Source organism: Candoia aspera, chromosome 1, assembly GCF_035149785.1.
Source record: "Candoia aspera isolate rCanAsp1 chromosome 1, rCanAsp1.hap2, whole genome shotgun sequence".
NCBI lineage: Eukaryota > Metazoa > Chordata > Lepidosauria > Squamata > Boidae > Candoia > Candoia aspera.
The window spans coordinates 220,571,568-220,588,931 of NC_086153.1; the positions used below are offsets into that span (position 1 = coordinate 220,571,568).

Sequence of the window (17,364 nt, forward strand, 5' to 3'; positions counted from 1 at the left end):
CCGCAGCACAGACATTGCCCCTTCGCAAAGCGACGCTCCCTCTCCTCTTCCCACGCCCGCTGGCTGGGTCGTCCTGAAGAGATCGGAGCGCGGGCGCTTTTGATGGTTTTGCCTTGCTTCACCGCCTTACGATGTGCGAAGGTTTCCAGGGCATTTTCAGCGCTGCCAGCTAGTTGAATCCACCCATACAAAGTCTTTGGGTCAACACGCCCCAGAGCCCACCGAAGGACCTCAGTTTCCAGCCCATCTTTAAACAGCTCTACTAGGGTAGACTGGGACCAATCCTCAACTTTTCCGGCCAATGCTTTGAATTCTAACGCGTAGTCTGCCACTGAAAGAGACCCTTGGGCCAGATTCTTCAGAGCCCGTTTCGCCCTTTCTTGTGCCAGAGGGTCCTCAAAGTGTTGTTTTAGTGCCCACAGGAACTCCTCGAAGTCTTCTAGCTCTGGGGCCTCTGCTTGACACAGCTGGACATACCAATCTGCCGCCCTCCCCTTCAGCCTATTTGCAATGGCATTGATTTTCCCCCTCTCGGAGCGGAAGCTCTGCTCCCAATCCTCCATGTAGCTATTAGCATTAGTAATGAAGAAAGACAGCTTCGTAGGATCGCCATCAAACTTCACAGGAAAGGGGGGTCTCGCCGCTTCCAGCCATTCGGCTTTTTCAGTCACGTCTAGGGTCCTCCTCCCTGTCGCTGACTGTCGGAACTGAGTCCGACCTCTTCTCCGCGGAGATGGGGGTGGTGACTCCAGGTTAGCGCTCTGCTCCCTAGCGCCCTTTCGTCTTCCCTCAGCCGACCCCGTCTTCCCACGGCTTTCCTTTAGCATCACCGCCAAAGATTCCAACTTCTCCTCTAAAGCCTTCATTCGCGCGGGGGTGACCGATTCTTCGGCCGCACCGGTTACCACTACCACTACAACGGAGGTCCTGGTTTCCGGACCTCTTGGGCGTCCCCTACAGCGGAGTCCTCATCCTCGTCCCCCGTTCTATATTCAGCCCCTGACGTGCTCGTCGTTTCCGACGTTACCAACTGCTCGCCGGGTTGTAGCCCCAGCTGTTCCCGTCGGGCCGCCCTCTCCGCGCGGGCGCTCCGGGCCACCCGCACCGTCGTGGTGTCCAGCTCCTCTTCAATCCACTCGGCTTCACGTAGTACAGACATCGCTAGCGCTCCCCGTCACAGGTAACCTGGCTAGGGGCTAGCGGGGTAAATTTCTTTGCTGATTCTCAGCTTTATGTAATGATTGCCTTATCCCAACGAAGTCAGTCTCACCAGAGTTTAGTGAATAAAACTGATTTATTGAAAGGATAGTATGCAAATACGAAGAAAGCTGAGAATAAGCAAAAGTGCGCCAAATACAAACTAAAAACCCTCGCCTCCCGGCCGATCCCGCCCCCCACCCCAACATCGCAACCACCCCCTCCCAGCATTGGCAAGCGTCACACATCTGCCTGGGAAAGTAACCTTGAATACATGTCATAACCCAAACACACATTCCTTCAGGGTAACACAAAGATAACAGCCTGGCAGGGCTGGAATTCCCCACCTCGCAGGTGATAGACACGGATCGGAAACATGACATGCGAAACGTTACGATGTATGCAAACCATTGGAACGATGAACATGACACTCTGTAGCAGGGAAGGTAGAGTAAGGAAGTGAATGCATAATTTTTCCCACAGTTTTTTGGTCTGCAAAGTAAACACAAGGCCAGTCTGCAGAAGAGTACCGTAGCTGGAAGGAGAAAATACCTGGCGCAAGAAGGATCTGGTGTCTTATTCTTCCTCTGTCACAAATTATGTTCTCCTGAAGCTGCTTTGCAGGGAAGGTGAAACTCTTCAAGCTAACTTCACACACCACTCCAGCTTTGGCTCAAAGGTCCTTCCCCAATGGGAAATAAAGTAGCAGAGATGCTAGCAGTGGGAGGCTGACAGACTTGTCCAAACCAACTCCTTTTGCTTTTGGCCTGCAAGTCATTGCCTTTCTGCTGTCATGGAAACAAAACTACAGAGGTGGCTTTCAAGGCTGTTTGCTACCCTTTCATTTTTCTTCCTGAGTGCTGCTCTTTGAAGCTCCTCTTACTGAACATATCAATCCTGTCACTTTGGCATCAACTGCTTTACTCAGATCTGCCATATCCATCATCTTGGGTCAATAGAAGAATGTGACGCATACAGCTTCACCTTTCCTCTTCCCCACCCCTGCCCCCATCTCAGAACTGCAGTGGTTTATTTAAAAAAAAAAAATCATACAGCAAAGCACACAGACAAAGTGATTTACGGACAGGAGCTTCCTAATAGTACTTCTGTATCACACTCACATAATTGCATTATGAGGTGTGATCATCCTTTTTCATTCACAATGCTTTTTTGAGGTTTCATCATTATTATTACTCTTTCACAGATACAGAATTTAGCTTTGGGGGGAAATTAAAAAGAACAGTCAATTGTCCAAGTCCATCAAGTGAAATCCCAGACAATGCTGCTTAAAAATAAAGAGACTTTTTTTTTAAAGGATCCAGTCTTCCTAACTCTTCATGGTCATTTGGTTTCATTTAGACAGTTTTAAGTCTATATATCCCATTAATATTAGTGGGTCTCAGAAGTATATAGTTTTAACAACTGAATCTGGTCAAATTCCTTCTTACTAATTTCTTGCTCTTCAGTGGGAATTAAGCAGAGTAATAGTAGTAATTTGAATCACAAATATTGCAGCTCATTGCGTTTAGGAGCTATACATTAACTGAACATTTTGTTGTGTGTTTGCTCAGAACTGCATTTAACTACCCTTAGTGGAGTTTCACCTTCCCTGCAAAATAGCCAATGATGAGGGATGCTGGGAGCTATAGTTCTTGAATAGGTGGAGGACAACAATATATCTACCTGTAGATTAGCCCAAGAGTTCTTAAAGTGTTAGAGAGCAATTCCTTTTATTGTTCAGTTTCAGGTAATGTTTTCAATAGACCATGGAGCTAAATGCTGCTCAGCATAACAGATTTATAAGGATCCAGAAAGTACTTAAAAATAAATCCCACTGAAATCTATAGAGCATAGAGCTGGATTATATATGTATGCCCATTATTTCTCAACATGACGATTTATTGGTTCCTGTGTAAAGCATCTCTACTGTTTTATCTGTGATGGTTCATTCACACATTGATGCCATCAGGTGGTGTATTCATGCATGGATTCCTGCTAAACACATGAGTTCAGACAAGGTGGCTAGCCTGAGAAAGTTTTGTGCTCATTACCAACACTAGATAAGGCTGCCCTTTCAAACATATGGAATTGGCAGTTGTCTTCTTATATTGAAACATGTAAGAAGAGTTTCTTGAGTGCTAACACTTCTTAGAAGTTAATGATAATTGTGACAATTGAGAGGATGCTGCCAAAGAGAAAAATGCATAGACCAAAACTGAATTCCCAAATCACGATGAAAATGAGATAATTGTAAGATGCTCGGTAGGTGCTCCTATCAGCAACTTATAGATCCAGGTATTTCTTGGAAGGCTAGTTTCTCCTCAAACACTGGAATTTTTACCACTATGCTTATAGCATTATTGCTCCACCATCATTTGGAGTAAAGCAATGAATATAATCTGAGAAATACTTGTATCAATTGCCCAGGAAAGGCCCTACAGTTCTCACAACTGCTGATTTTTGAGCGACTATGCAAGCTGCGTATGTCTGGAGACATAACAAATGTGTGCAGCTAGCACCTAATTTGCAATAATATTGAAGTCCCCCCATGATAACTCATTTACTCTTATAATAAATATATAAAAAAGACAAATTGCTACATTGAACATGCATTTTCTTCACTGCATGGAGCTGCTACCCCAGGGAGAAAGCCCTGTGCTGCTAACTAATAGTAAATCCTTTGGAAAATCATGTGTCATAATGATGGACAACCACGGAAAGGGTATTAAATAGATTTAGAGGTTAGATACTCAATGAGAACAAAAGGGACTCTTTGCAAACTCACACCAATCAGGGCTGCCTTGCCGGTGTGAAGATTAGCACCAAATCCCAGCCTGAAAGAAAAAGGTTCATTATGAGACAAAACAACAAAGGGTTTGCCCAAAGAATCTTACTCTGCATTGTAAGTAGAGGGTTATCGTATTACCACAGTGATTCTTTAAGGAACAATTAACACCTGGGGAACAGCCCTACAATCTCTTACACTCTTAAGCCAATTGGCCCATTGGGCTATGGAAACAGATAAAATACAATGGTCCTTAAAGTATTGTTTTTTATTTTTGTTTCATATTATGTATTTTGTGTTTTTGTTTTATTGTAAGCTGTTTAGAGTCATGTCAAAGTGAGATGGGCAGCTATATAACTTGAGTAAATAAAATAAATACATAAATTATAGATGGTGCCACTTGTACCAGGATCTATGAAATTACATGTCATGTACAAAGTTCTAGGCAGATTCAGAAGGCCAGCAACCTATTCAAGTGGTGATCTTTACATCATATGGGGCCTTGGTCTTTTGGAAAGTAATTCCTTTTAGAAAGTGAAAAATAATTTGAAACAAGAGATGCCAACACACTAGAGAAACAATACCTGAACCAATCTGTTTAGGATCCCCAAAACATTAAGCAATGGTTTACATTGCAAATGAGCCATTGGCCACACTGGTTGGAATTGATAGGAGTTTGAGTTCAACTGACAGCTTCTCTTCTCAGATTTACATTCCAGAGAGGGAAGTGTATCCTCCTGTGCTCTGTAAAGCATTAGGAATACTGTTGTTTACAATGGCATTTTAATGTAGTTATGTAATAGAAGAGAGCCAGTTTGGTGTGGTGGTTAAGACATCGGTCTAGAAACTGGGAGACTGTGAGTTCTAGTCCTGCTTTAGGCACAAAGTCAGCTGGGTGAGCCTGGGCCAGTCAATCTCTCTCAACCCTACGAAGGAGGCAGTGGCAAACCACTTCTGAAAAACCTTGACAAGAAAACTGCAGAGACTTGTTCAGGCAGTCAACACTTAGCAGGTTTATAGAAAATCCATGCAGAGAAACTTGCATAGTGATGGGCTGAAAGTCTAGGGAGAACAAAACTGTAAGAATACAAGAAAGTCAATAATTTTACATTTTAGACAGTTTCTCTAAATAGCCTAAAACTGAAATACTATAACTGCACTTGGAAAGTCACTGAGAAGGGTGGAGTTATATGAAAAATGTGATGGAACAAGGTTAAATCCCACATCTGCATCTGTCTTTTCTCCCTTCCAAAATTGCTACCTCTCAGTAGCAGATGCCAGACAGAAGTGTCAGCTAGTCTCAAAAGACAAGGTGGAAGCAGACCATATAATTTCACCATATGAAAAAGAAAGGAAACTGGGAAAGTTTGGCTATAAAATTGAAAGATGAAAATTTAAATGTCTATTTAATTGGTGGTAGGAGCTCAATATTTTAATAATTACACTTCACAAGGATGCCATAGAACCTTTTCTATGTACGATAGGATGTAAAATTGACTCCAACCTTTTTCTCCTCTTGATTTTGTCCACTGTTTAAGACACATCATCTGACATTGATATGTCACTAGCTCAACTAGTTTACATTTTAGCCAATATACCATCAGTCAGTAAGAAGTATGTTAGGTGGGATGACAGTTTGCAGCTTCATGCAATATTTTAAAAATATTATAGTCATTTCAGAAAAAGCCAGTATTAGGGGAATATAACCCTATTTACAAAGGCTAGTAAAAATAATTTCATGCTTCAAAAGTTGGAAGGAAGGAAGGAAGGAAGGAAGGAAGGAAGGAAGGAAGGAAGGAAGGAAGGAAGGAAGGAAGGAAGGAAGGAAGGAAGGAAGGAATGAATATGCACATGCATATACATATACATACGTATACATACATATATACTTTATCGCTGAAAATGGCATCGGGTTTCAGACTGGAAACAAATACGACTGACCTATGTCAGTTTCATATGGCAGTCTCTATTATGCTAGGCTTGTCCTTGAAAAGCTACATTACGTTTATTATTCATGAATAAATGTATGGGTAGATGAAAGATATCAACAGAGAAGCATTTTAGAAGCCAGTCCTCCAACTTAGCTGTCCTGGATGTGGTGGTAGAAAGTCATTTACGTGCCCTTCAAAATGCCATGGGAAGACATGCCACAATGCATCATACTCACTGACTTGAGTTTTGAACTTAAACTCTTCTGTTCAATAAGCAACATTGGGGTAGTCATTCCAGTTTGTGTGGTCACAGTTAACAATATGTATTTTCCTTATTAATGCAGGGTTAAAAGAGTAAAGTGTTTCTTGAGCTGAGCTTGAAAACACCCATGTTGTTTTCCTGCCAACAGTATCAGCATGGCCTGCTGTTGTCTTCTTCTGGCATTTCTTCAGATTCCCAGTTCAGTTAGTCTACAACCCTGGGACTTTCTGGTGATTTTCCATCCAACTACAAATCAGATCTTGCTACACAGGGATATTAAATGGATTAATTGTAGTTGCTTCTTTGCAGAAAGGGGAGTTCGTAAGTTTGCCATCTTTATCCCTATATGAAATTCTCTGTCTACAGATCTCTTGACATTCCCTTTGCCATATCTTTGTTTTGTTTGGAAGTAAATTCTAAGTTCTATACAACTTTTGTGTTTCTATATGGCACTTGACATATCTTTTTGTAATAAATGTTTGCTGCTAGCAGAATAAAATAAAAGTAGGAGAGAAAAGACAGAATTTGGCTTTAGAAATATCTGGCAAATTATTGTTGAATATCCCATAAGATGTTTTAATCAGTAGAATAAAAATGTAAAAGCTTCTTTCCCAAAATTTAGAATTCTCCTAGGATTAGCCTTTCCTCCAAATCCTGATTCTCAGGAGCTTGCATCTAACTCAGGCTACAAAAAAAGAACAAAAAAGCACTGCTAATTTGCACTTTTAAGAAGTACAAGAGAAACCTTTTCTTTTGCCTTCTCATTTGTTACCAAGATGCCTTTCACTCTTGTCACAGCGACTGGGAAGATGCTGCTGAAACTGAGCTGTAGAGCTCACGCATGAGGCTTCTTGATGTACTGGTATGGACTGAACTTCAAGTGGACGGCTGTGTACAAAGGTGTGGTTATTATGAATCATTTATTAGCCAAGCTACAGCTTAAAACAAATGTTCACTAATGCAAAGGAGAAACTTGACTCTGGAAATACTGCACTGTGTTGTTCTGACTGTATATTTTACAGATATATTAGGGGCCCTCTTTTGTCATCCTACAGTAAACCTTCAAGTCAAATGAAGATTTGGTCCATATAGCATGGAGATTGCCTATATCATAAACAACATACCAATATTTACTTATATTGTAATCAAACAAAGCTACTGGTTGAACATAAAAATAGTAACCTCGGTTATAAAAACATTTGACAAGCAAATGAAGGATTGACTTCAATCATATTTGAAAATCATGTCCCCTTTAAAAATAAATCTTAAATACAAAAATTTAACTATTAAACTACCAACACATTCATGTAGCTGTATACAATTACTGATAAAATAAGTGGTTCATTCAGTACCAGTCTGAAGCAGTTTTCACAGTTGATTTCATTTATGGTTAGATCACCCATACTAACTTCAAATTCTATTTTATATCAGGAATGCATCCAGTGTTGATGAAGTCTTGAAATGAAACAGCCCTTATCAATATCAAGGTCTGTTTCTGTTTTTAAAAGAAAAGCAGATTGGGTGTCTCTGATGGTTGAGGTCACACCATTCTAAGATATGAGTACTGTATCAACAACTGTTAATCAAGAATTTCAGAATATGCCTATTAACATTTGGGTTATCTGTAAACTTTAGGTTGTTTGAGTTGTTCTTCAAAGGCACTGACAGAAATGTTGCCCAAGACATCCTTGGCTGTGTTTGATTTCCTTTCCACCTGGATTCTAACCAGGATACCAAATCATCCTGTTCTCTATCTTGATACAAGGACACCAGGGGAATAGAGAGTAAGCTCCTTCCAGTGGTCAACACTGGATGACTCCTATTCCTGACAGCTTCCTATGTTTGTTAATTTTCTTTTATAGAGAATTCAGTGCAAATATCTAATAAAACAGTCCTATGAAGCCTCTTGTGGTCTAACAATGGGTTTCCAGTTTGCTTCTGGACCTTTCCAATGTTCTACACCAGAGTGAAATGTTAGGACTTCCTAATACTTGTTCCCACTTTTTGTTCCAAATCACCTGTGTGTGATTCCTGAATTCCTTATACAGGCCATGTAAATCAGAATAGCTGCTAAGCCGAAATAACTGAGGGGAGGCATTGAATTCTCAGCAAGAATGGAATGATATCTGTAATTCCATACCTGTTTTTTGAAATTTGTGAAAGATGCCCCAAGTTTAGATCTAACTAGTGAGGAATTAGTATCACCATCTGAATCTAGCTGTCCTCTTCTATACCGAAAAGGATCTCTTGAAAATCAAATAATTAAAAGAAAGATGGAAAGCAAAGCAGAGCAGCTCCTAGGATTGCTGCCTAAGCTTAATCCGTATTGGTACATAGATGTTTGAAAAATAGACATCATCTTGCTATGCCAAGAGAGCTGCTCCAAAGGCCATCCCATCCATCCATCTCTCACTCTTCTTCATCCTCCTCATCTCCTTTCCTTTCCTAATCCCTTTGTGGTCAGGCAAACAATGAAGTTTCTACATAGACAGGGGAAAAGGAAGAATGAATAGAGCATAACTTGCATGAGGAGGATATAACCTTTTCAATACAGTTATACGACTTTAATTTTAATGAGTTTTCTGGCAGCATTAACAAAGAACTGGGGTCAGAAGCTAGAGTGTGGCTGCTGTCGGGGTCACCAGGTTATAACAGTGTCCCAGGAAACTAAAGGTGCTTCAATATGTCATAGAAATGAGCTCAATGAGTCAACACCTTCCCAGCTTGTCATGGCAGCTTACAAAATATTAAATATGGAAAGAAAAATCAAAAGAAAGGGAACAGCTGAGAGGTGGGGAAGGAAAGCATTTTTCCTTCAGGAGTTGGCTGGGGATCATTTGGAGTTTGATTGGTTTAACCTGATTTTTACCATTACAGGCTGGACAGATATTTCTATAATACTTGCAGTGCAATTATTCAGCATTCTGTAACACCAGGGGAGATGCAGAAGTAATAAAGAAGGATTGGCAAGGGGAACTCATAAAAAACAAATTGCAGCATCTACTTGGTATTAATAATTCTGCTAGGCCACATGCTCTTGCTTATCAGAATAAATCATGGAGGTTTTATGGCCAAGGAAATACAAATTGCAGATCACAATGTCACACGTACAACACAAACTTTATTTGGCAAACACATCTTCAGCACAAACTGTAGAATAAATGGTTGAGCTGACTAGAGAATAAAAGGTAACACATACATAGAGAAAGAATGAGGGGGAGAGAAAGAAGGAACGGTAAAAGAATATTCTGGCTAGAACTCCAAATGAGAATTGAATGCCCAAAAGATGAAAATATGAGAAGATTGGCAAAATGAACTGAAGAAAATATTTTGGAGTCAGTCAGCTACTACATGACCTCTTTGATTTCTACACCAATTAGGGCACCAAATTCTGCCATGCAGCAAGCCACATTTGGAATGTGGAAACCCATTTTTTCCTAATCATTTTTACATACTTGAATAGTTTTGTTTATGCCTGCATTGCACTATGATGATGTTTACTTTTATTGTTTTCTCATTTATATTGTTGTGATCGTTAGCATTTTTATCTAGGTCTCCCAGAATTTTTTTTTTTCAAATTGTAGATATGGTATACACATTTTTGGAACACACAAATGTAGACAGTCAACTCAGATTTAAGAAATATTGATAGAAATAAAAACAGGAGGAGGAAAAGGGAAGGGCTTCTAAGCAGATTTAAAAGCACAAACATGATTTAAAATTAAAATGTCTGAAATAATAGAAAGATATCCACCGGCTACCAAAAAGAGAGCAATGTGACTGCTAGCAGGCTGCTGGGGAATTCTGGGAGTTGAAGTCCAGACATCTTCAAGCTGCCAAGGCTGAGAAAAGCTGCAGTAGAGCATATCCCAAAACCTTGATGCTATCAATAAAATGGATTCAATAACAGACAAAATCAGGAAACATTATTTGTATATAATTTTGCAGTACTCCCCACTGTCAGTCCTCAGATTGTTCCTGCACTGTTATCCTGGCAAGTCCTGAGATGATAATGATTTATATTGTAAATTTTCCTTAGGATGCAAGTCAATGTCCAATCAGGTTTTCCTTTCATTTTATCCCCACATCAACCCCATGAGACAGAGAAAGAAAGTGACTGGCCCAAATCACCCAGCCACTTTCTATGGCTAAAGGTCGGGTTGAACCCAGGTCTCCTTTGCCACTGCATCAGGTGGCTCTCCACTGCAGTATCTTTCAACATTGCTGTTCCATGTCAGACACCCAACACTGTGCTTCCAGCAACTACCAAGCTTTGCAACTTGGAATCATTATAACACTATGGATAGGTATTCCAACAGGTGGCTATACAAATTGAACAAACAAACAAACAAACATTTCCACTGGTTAGCAGACTTTACTATTCTAGGGAACTTGTGAGAAAGTAAGAGGACTTGCTCTGTATAAATATCATTAAAATATGAGTTAATCAAGGTATTCTTTATTTATTTATATTTCGAATTTTGTCACCACCCATCTCACTCGAAGAGCGACTCTGGGCGGTTTACAATAAAACTAAGATGACGACAGATTAAAATACAATAAAAGCATTATCCGTCATTAAAAATATAAATATAAAATACAAACTTCAAGATGGCAATATCAAGTTCTTAATATAAATACATGTAATTCACAGAACATTATCACACAACATCTACTGCTTCTTTGAAATCCTCTGCATTCTCTCCTCCATACACACATGAACCCACACGCAAACTGCTTGCACAGTAACGCAGCTCTAGGTCAACTCAGTCTGATTAGCTTTCAGAACTAAGCTGGGGTGACAGTTATATCCCAGTGCTGAGGAATATGAAAAAATTAAGCTATTCTGGTGAGCAGTCGAAGAGCCATACTTCACAGCAACCTTTCTTAATTGGGCACCAGCCTAGTCCTGTGCTACCTGGAATTACATCTGGATAGCATCATGTTGTGGAAGAATGATTTACGGTATCTCTCCAGCTGTTCATCATCAATGAAGTAAATATCTTTGCTTTCCTCCCCCCCTCCTTCCACTAGATATACAAATATAGTTTAATTTTACTGGCTCCAATAAGGTCAGCTCCGTAAGTAATTGGGCCCTATTTACTGCATGTATATTCTGTAAACATTCAGCAAGCAAATTTCTTGGCTTGAGAAGGCTGTAGGGAATTGCTCCATAATTCAAAATCAACTATCTTACCCTCCAAGAAACCTTTGGCTTCAGTAATATGTTTGGCAGTTTCAAAGAAAGGCTTAACTGGAAAACCACTTTGTCGCCTAGCCTTGATCCTAAGACAACCCGTTAAATATTGTTCATCTTGATAGCACAATTTAACTTGTGGAGTCCTTGGTGTTCTCTGAGCTTGGTTGTTTGCTTGCAGTTGTTTCATTACCCAACTAGGAAACATCATGAGCAAATGGTGAATTTATACATCACAAAATGTTATGGAAAGTGTCCTCTTACCTAGTTACAAGCGGTGGAAATCAAAGATATTCTGTAATAGTGGTAGGTCATGGTTGCATCTAGGACTACCATATATGGGCAGCAAAACTCTGGACAACCACTAGGTGGCAGAAAATTGGGGTTTTGGTTTTCCTTTGTTAGCATCTGGTAGCCTTTTGAATTTCTGCAGCCCAAGTACAGCAGACCTATTCTACCACCTTTGTACAGACTGCTGCTTAAAAGGCATGGCATATGAACATACATAAGGAAAAGCTACAGAAAAAGATTCAAAAGATGTCAGTAAACAAGAGACTATTGAAGCAGGGAATGATGTGGAACAGGATGATGAGCAAGAGTAAAAGAGATGCAAGAAGAGTACCTGAGAAGCCTAAGTAAGCATCTATCATGGAGTTCTCTTACAATTGGTGGTTCTGCTCATGGTAGAAGAAGGGCTACTCAACAGTACTGGCCAACAAGGACAGCTGCTGCAACTGGCAAATCTGCACATAGAACAGACACTCCACAAATCTCACAATTGAGGATAAAAAGAAGAAAGAAATATTCTATAAGTATTAATTACAATTTAGGATGTCAGTGTTAATGAGTGTAAGATTATTTGGCATTTTCATCCAAAATTGAATATAACATTTAAAAAAACACCTTGCTGCAGATTGCGTCAAAATATTTGTTGTGCTGTATCAACAGTCTAGGCAATCTAAACATTAGAATGCTAACAATCTTCAATCATTATAGTACAAATATCATTATACTGAAACAACATAACATATTAAGGCCTACAACAACATAACACTAATTTTAAAAAGCTAATAAAGAAGAAACATTTAATTTTAATTGAAGAGCACACAAATTGCAAAAAAAAGTCTCACCATTAACAAAGTCTTGCTTGGAATCAGGAAGTTTATGTTGGTACACATTTACAGTATGTTTATTTTTTGTTATATTTGTTATTAGGTGAGTATGCTACTTTGTGTTGTGGAGGTGATTGACCTTCTCCTTGATTGAAGATGGGGTCATCACCCTTCCTTTTCCGCAACTTTCATATATTAGAATTTGTCCAATCAAACTCAAGTTCTTAGAGATGAAAAAGATACCAATATAAATCAACCCAAGTCAAAACAGTATAAGTGGTATCACAGAGCTTCTTGAATGTCTACAAGCAGTGGTGTTAAGTCCCATGGATTTTTCTCATAATGCACCATTAATGGCAGCAAGATTTGGATAGCTTTAGCCCTTGTTATTGCAAAATGAAGTATGCTCTGGTGCTACTGACACACGTTTGTCTGGATTTTGCAGCCCAGTTATAATAGCAGTCCTAATTATGGCTGTGCAAGTACCTGAGATTATGGATTAATTTGATTAAATATGTAAATTTATACAAATGAATGTCTCCCAGTTTTTGGTCTTAGAAATATTATAACCCTGTGCAGTGATCTATGCACTGAGGCTCTTGAAGTTGACTTAGCATTAATACTGAGAGTTTTTTTTTCTTTTTTAGAAACTTCCTTAGTTATTGCTTGCAGTAAATCAAGTTCTGGGTATAAAGTAATCTAACTATTACACTCACTATATTCACGCAGCAAATTTCATAGGAGATGTTCCTAAAAATGGATAGTTAGTGGGAAAGGTGTAGTTTGGAATAAAACATTCTTATGTAGTAAGATGAATGTTGGGAAATGGTTTTTGGTTTGGGGTGGCACTGTTGCTGAGACCTTCACCGAGTCATTACAGGTGATTTTTCCCCACTTATTCTTTTGCTCTTTATTTTGTTGGGACTTCTCCAAGTCACCAGGCTGGTGACCTGATCATTACTTTGATCAAACAATGTAAATATGGCACATGACTCTTACAAATCTGCTTGAGACATAATTATGCTCACTTTCAAAAATCACTGTAAGTGCAGTTAGTCCTCGTTGAATGACCACTTGTTCAGCGACCATTTGAAGTTATGACAGCACTGAACAAGGGGGACCTGTGATGGGTCCTCGTAGTTGCAGTGTCCCTGCAGTCACGTGATCAAGATTTGGGTGCTTGGCAACCAGCTCACAATTACAATGGTTGCAGCATCCCTCCTGTGGTCACATGATTGCCATTTGTGATCTTCACTGCCGGCTTCCAATAAGCAAAGTCAATGGGGAAGCCGGCAGAAGGTCTCAAAGAGCAATAACATGACTGCGGGACACTGCAACCACACAGGAGTTACCTAACAACAGCAACTGGTACTGCCACAACTGCTGTTAAAAGTTGGCATGGTCACATGACATTGCGCTTTATGACCACATCACTTAGCAATGGAGTTGCTGGTCCCAATTACCATTGTTAAGGGAGGATTACCTGTAGTAGCAGAACTGGAGAGAACAATTAGAAAATACTGGAAACTAACTTGATGTTCTGGGGAATGCTGGCTGTTATGCACATGAACCATTTTTTTATAAACTAGTGGACTAGCCTTCCAAGCTCATTCTCCAGATGAAAGAATGCCTGTGTAAACCATGTATTATGGGAATAAGAGACTCTGTGTGAAAGCATATTAAATGCAAATAGTTACTTTGCAGACTCCCCTAGAATTCCAGTTCTTGGTATCATAAAAAAAAAAGAAAAAAACCTTAGGCATCCAAACAATGTAGCACACAGATGCTCTTCAAAGAACCACGACATGTTTTTCAGTCCATGCACAAAATAACAGTACTGATTATATTTTCTCAAAACATTCAAATATTTAAGTGACATTTTTAAAGCTCCATAGCTGCAGGCTACTCCAATTTCAAAGCACAGTGTTCGCATACGTCTGCCTATAATGCATGGTACTTAAGTCAGCAGAACCAGATTGAGGATTATAGCACAACTCAGTGATTAGACAGGCAAATCTTCCATTCTTTCAATGGGCATTTACTAGTGGAAGAGCCCTGAGTGTTCTCTTGCTTACATAGGCTACACAACACATTTACATGAATTATCATGGTAGAATTTGGGGGATTTTACTGTGATAAGATAGTTGGGCAAGGATCTGTCAAGTGAAATTTGGAATACACCTGCTCTTAGGATATGATCTAGAGTTTCTAAACTGTTCTGAATTCTTCTTCAGGAAATGCCTTGTTTTTGAAGCCTTAACACTAGTTGCCATTTGAATTACAGTATGTGTGAGTTCTTTGTTCATTCCAGAATTTGTGTCAGAAAGCTGCTGCTTTCAACTATCAATCTGAATGCTATGTTGAATTGCTGAATTGCCAGTACATGATTTTCTATATGCTGTCATTTGTTGCTCATTTTATTGTATTTATAACTATTTTTTGTAAATGATTATTGGTTTATTTAGTTCTGGAGTAGAAAGAATGAGATGGTTCAGGGACACTCCAGAAGTCTCCACGTTGATCACGACTGTTGCTCTTGGCAGTGAGTATCCTGCAACTAGAGATTCCCATTATTCTATTGACTGTGATGCAAGCCAGAGAAGTGTAGAATAGCTTTTGCACTTGGCAAGCGTCTTAATTTCCACAAGTAAAAAGGGAGCCAATGCCGAAATATTTCTACACTTGAATGAGGTGGCCCATCCATTGCACACAGCATATCTGAAGCAATTTCTAAGATGCAGAACAAAAATATTCATTCATTCATTCATTCATTCATTCATTCATTCACCCATCTCACATGTGTGACTCTGCGTGGCTCACAAACAGTTTTAAAACATCAACAATAAACAAAATACAAATAAAAAAACAGCAACATAAAAAATATATTAAGAATCATTACCTTTGCTAAAAAAAACTTGTTAAAACACACAAACATAATCAGCAGCTGAGTACAAACCGTTCCTAACATTCAGTACAACTACTGAGCAAGCTCTGTATCACAACCAGGTCCCCAAGTACAGTGGCAAAGCTGCATTTTTAGAGCCTTGCAAAAGGCCAGTAGAGTTGAGGCCTTTCTAAGCTCTGGAGGGATGATGCTCCAAAGGGGGGACACCATGGCAGAATGCTCCAAAGGGGGGCCATCTGGCAGGGTCTTCCTGGACCCTGTTAGATGGTCCTCCTTAGTGGACAGGAACCGTAACATGCCTCTCCTGATGGAGTGGGTAGATGCAACTGGGGAGAGGCTATCCCTCAAATAAAAATTGGTTATATTTAAAAAAAAAAAAGTTAGGGTGTGAGACTGAAACTACATTGGTCACTTTTGTTGATGAATTTTGGCAGGACCAGGATGGAGGGAGAGCAGCAAACCTAGTTCTGCTAAACCTCCCAGCAGCATTCAGTACCATTGACTAAGAAGACGGGAGTGGGACAGGGAAGCACTGTTCTTTGATAGCTCTTTTCCTTCCTGACTGCCTGGTTCCATTCAATGGTGGCGACTAGTTCAGGCACTTAGTCACTCCATTATAAGGTGCCACAGGGTTTGGTCATCTCCTTCCTTCTGTTTAACATGTATATGAAGCCTCTATGATACTTTATTCATCATCCATATGCTGAAGATACCCATTTACTGATTTATTTATTTGAATTATATAGCCGCCCACTCAGCACATGACTCAGGGTGATATATACCATCAGAATATAATCCACAACTGAGTCCATATAAAAACAGCACAATGAACAAATAGTGTGTGTGTGTGTGTGTGTTTAAATGGAAAGATAAGGACATAAAGTGCCAAGAAAAATTCAGCCAATGAATCATACCACTCCCTGACTCAGGGCCTGGGGCAAGGACCAGGTCTTTAATGCCTTTCAAAATGCAGGCAGGATCAGGGTCTACTGATCTCAGGTTGGATGCTGTTTCAAAGGGTGGGGGCAGTGATGGAGAAGACACATCTCCTGGGTCCTGTCAAATTACATTGCCTAAGCAACACAACCTGGAACATGCTAACCCTGACAGATCTTACTGGACAGGTAGAAATAATTGGAGATAGACAGTTCCACAAAAACCCGACCCTGGGTCATGAAGGACTTTTTAGGTTAGAACAAGCACCTTAAATTGCTTGTTTAAGTAATGAGAATCTCATGAATAAGCAGTGCAGTTTGTGAAGTATAAGTTTTACATGGAATGCCCATAACTATCTGGACTAGCTGCAGCTTCTGATTGGTCATCAAGGGCAGCCCTGGACAGAGAGAATTGTACTAATCCAACTGCAAGGTGACCATGGCATATTGACCATGAGCAGGCACAACTGCTGCACAAAGAGATGCTATGCAAAGGTCCTCTGTGCTATGGTTGAGTAGGAGCTGTGAGTCTAAGAGTACCCCCAAATTATGCACTGCGCCTGATTGGGTCAGTGAAGTTCTGTTCAGAACTACAGATGGAAAGTCCCCTGATCAGGTTGACCTCAAATTCACAGCCACTTGTTCTTATGAAAGTTGAGTCTGAATCTATTTTCTCCCATGCAGACCCCAAGACAGAACCTCAGTGATATCACTTGGAGGGCCCAGGGTTGAGATTTACAACTGAGTTTCATCAGCATTCTGATGTTAGCTAACTCCATGCCTATCAATGACCTCAGCTAGTGGTCTCATTTAGACGTTAAACAGAAGTGGGAAGAGAACTGAGCCCTAAAGGACCCTGCAAAGCAAGGGCCTTGAGCTAGATCTCTCACCTTCATTGCAGCTGACTAGAATTTGCCCTGAAGGATGCACAAGAACCACCACAATGCTCCCAATTCCCTGAGCCAATCTAGAAGGATACCATGATTGATGATATCAAATGCCAGCAAGAAATCAAGAAGGGTCAGGATGGATGTACCACC

The 17,364-nt window shown here is 40.1% G+C and overlaps 1 protein-coding gene across 1 annotated transcript in view; it reads right to left on the reverse strand.

The window, feature by feature from the left end:
* GLI2 (GLI family zinc finger 2) overlaps positions 1–17,364 on the reverse strand; it is a 253,350-nt gene that overhangs the window by 143,540 nt on the left and 92,446 nt on the right. The gene's annotated exons all lie outside the window — the stretch shown is intronic.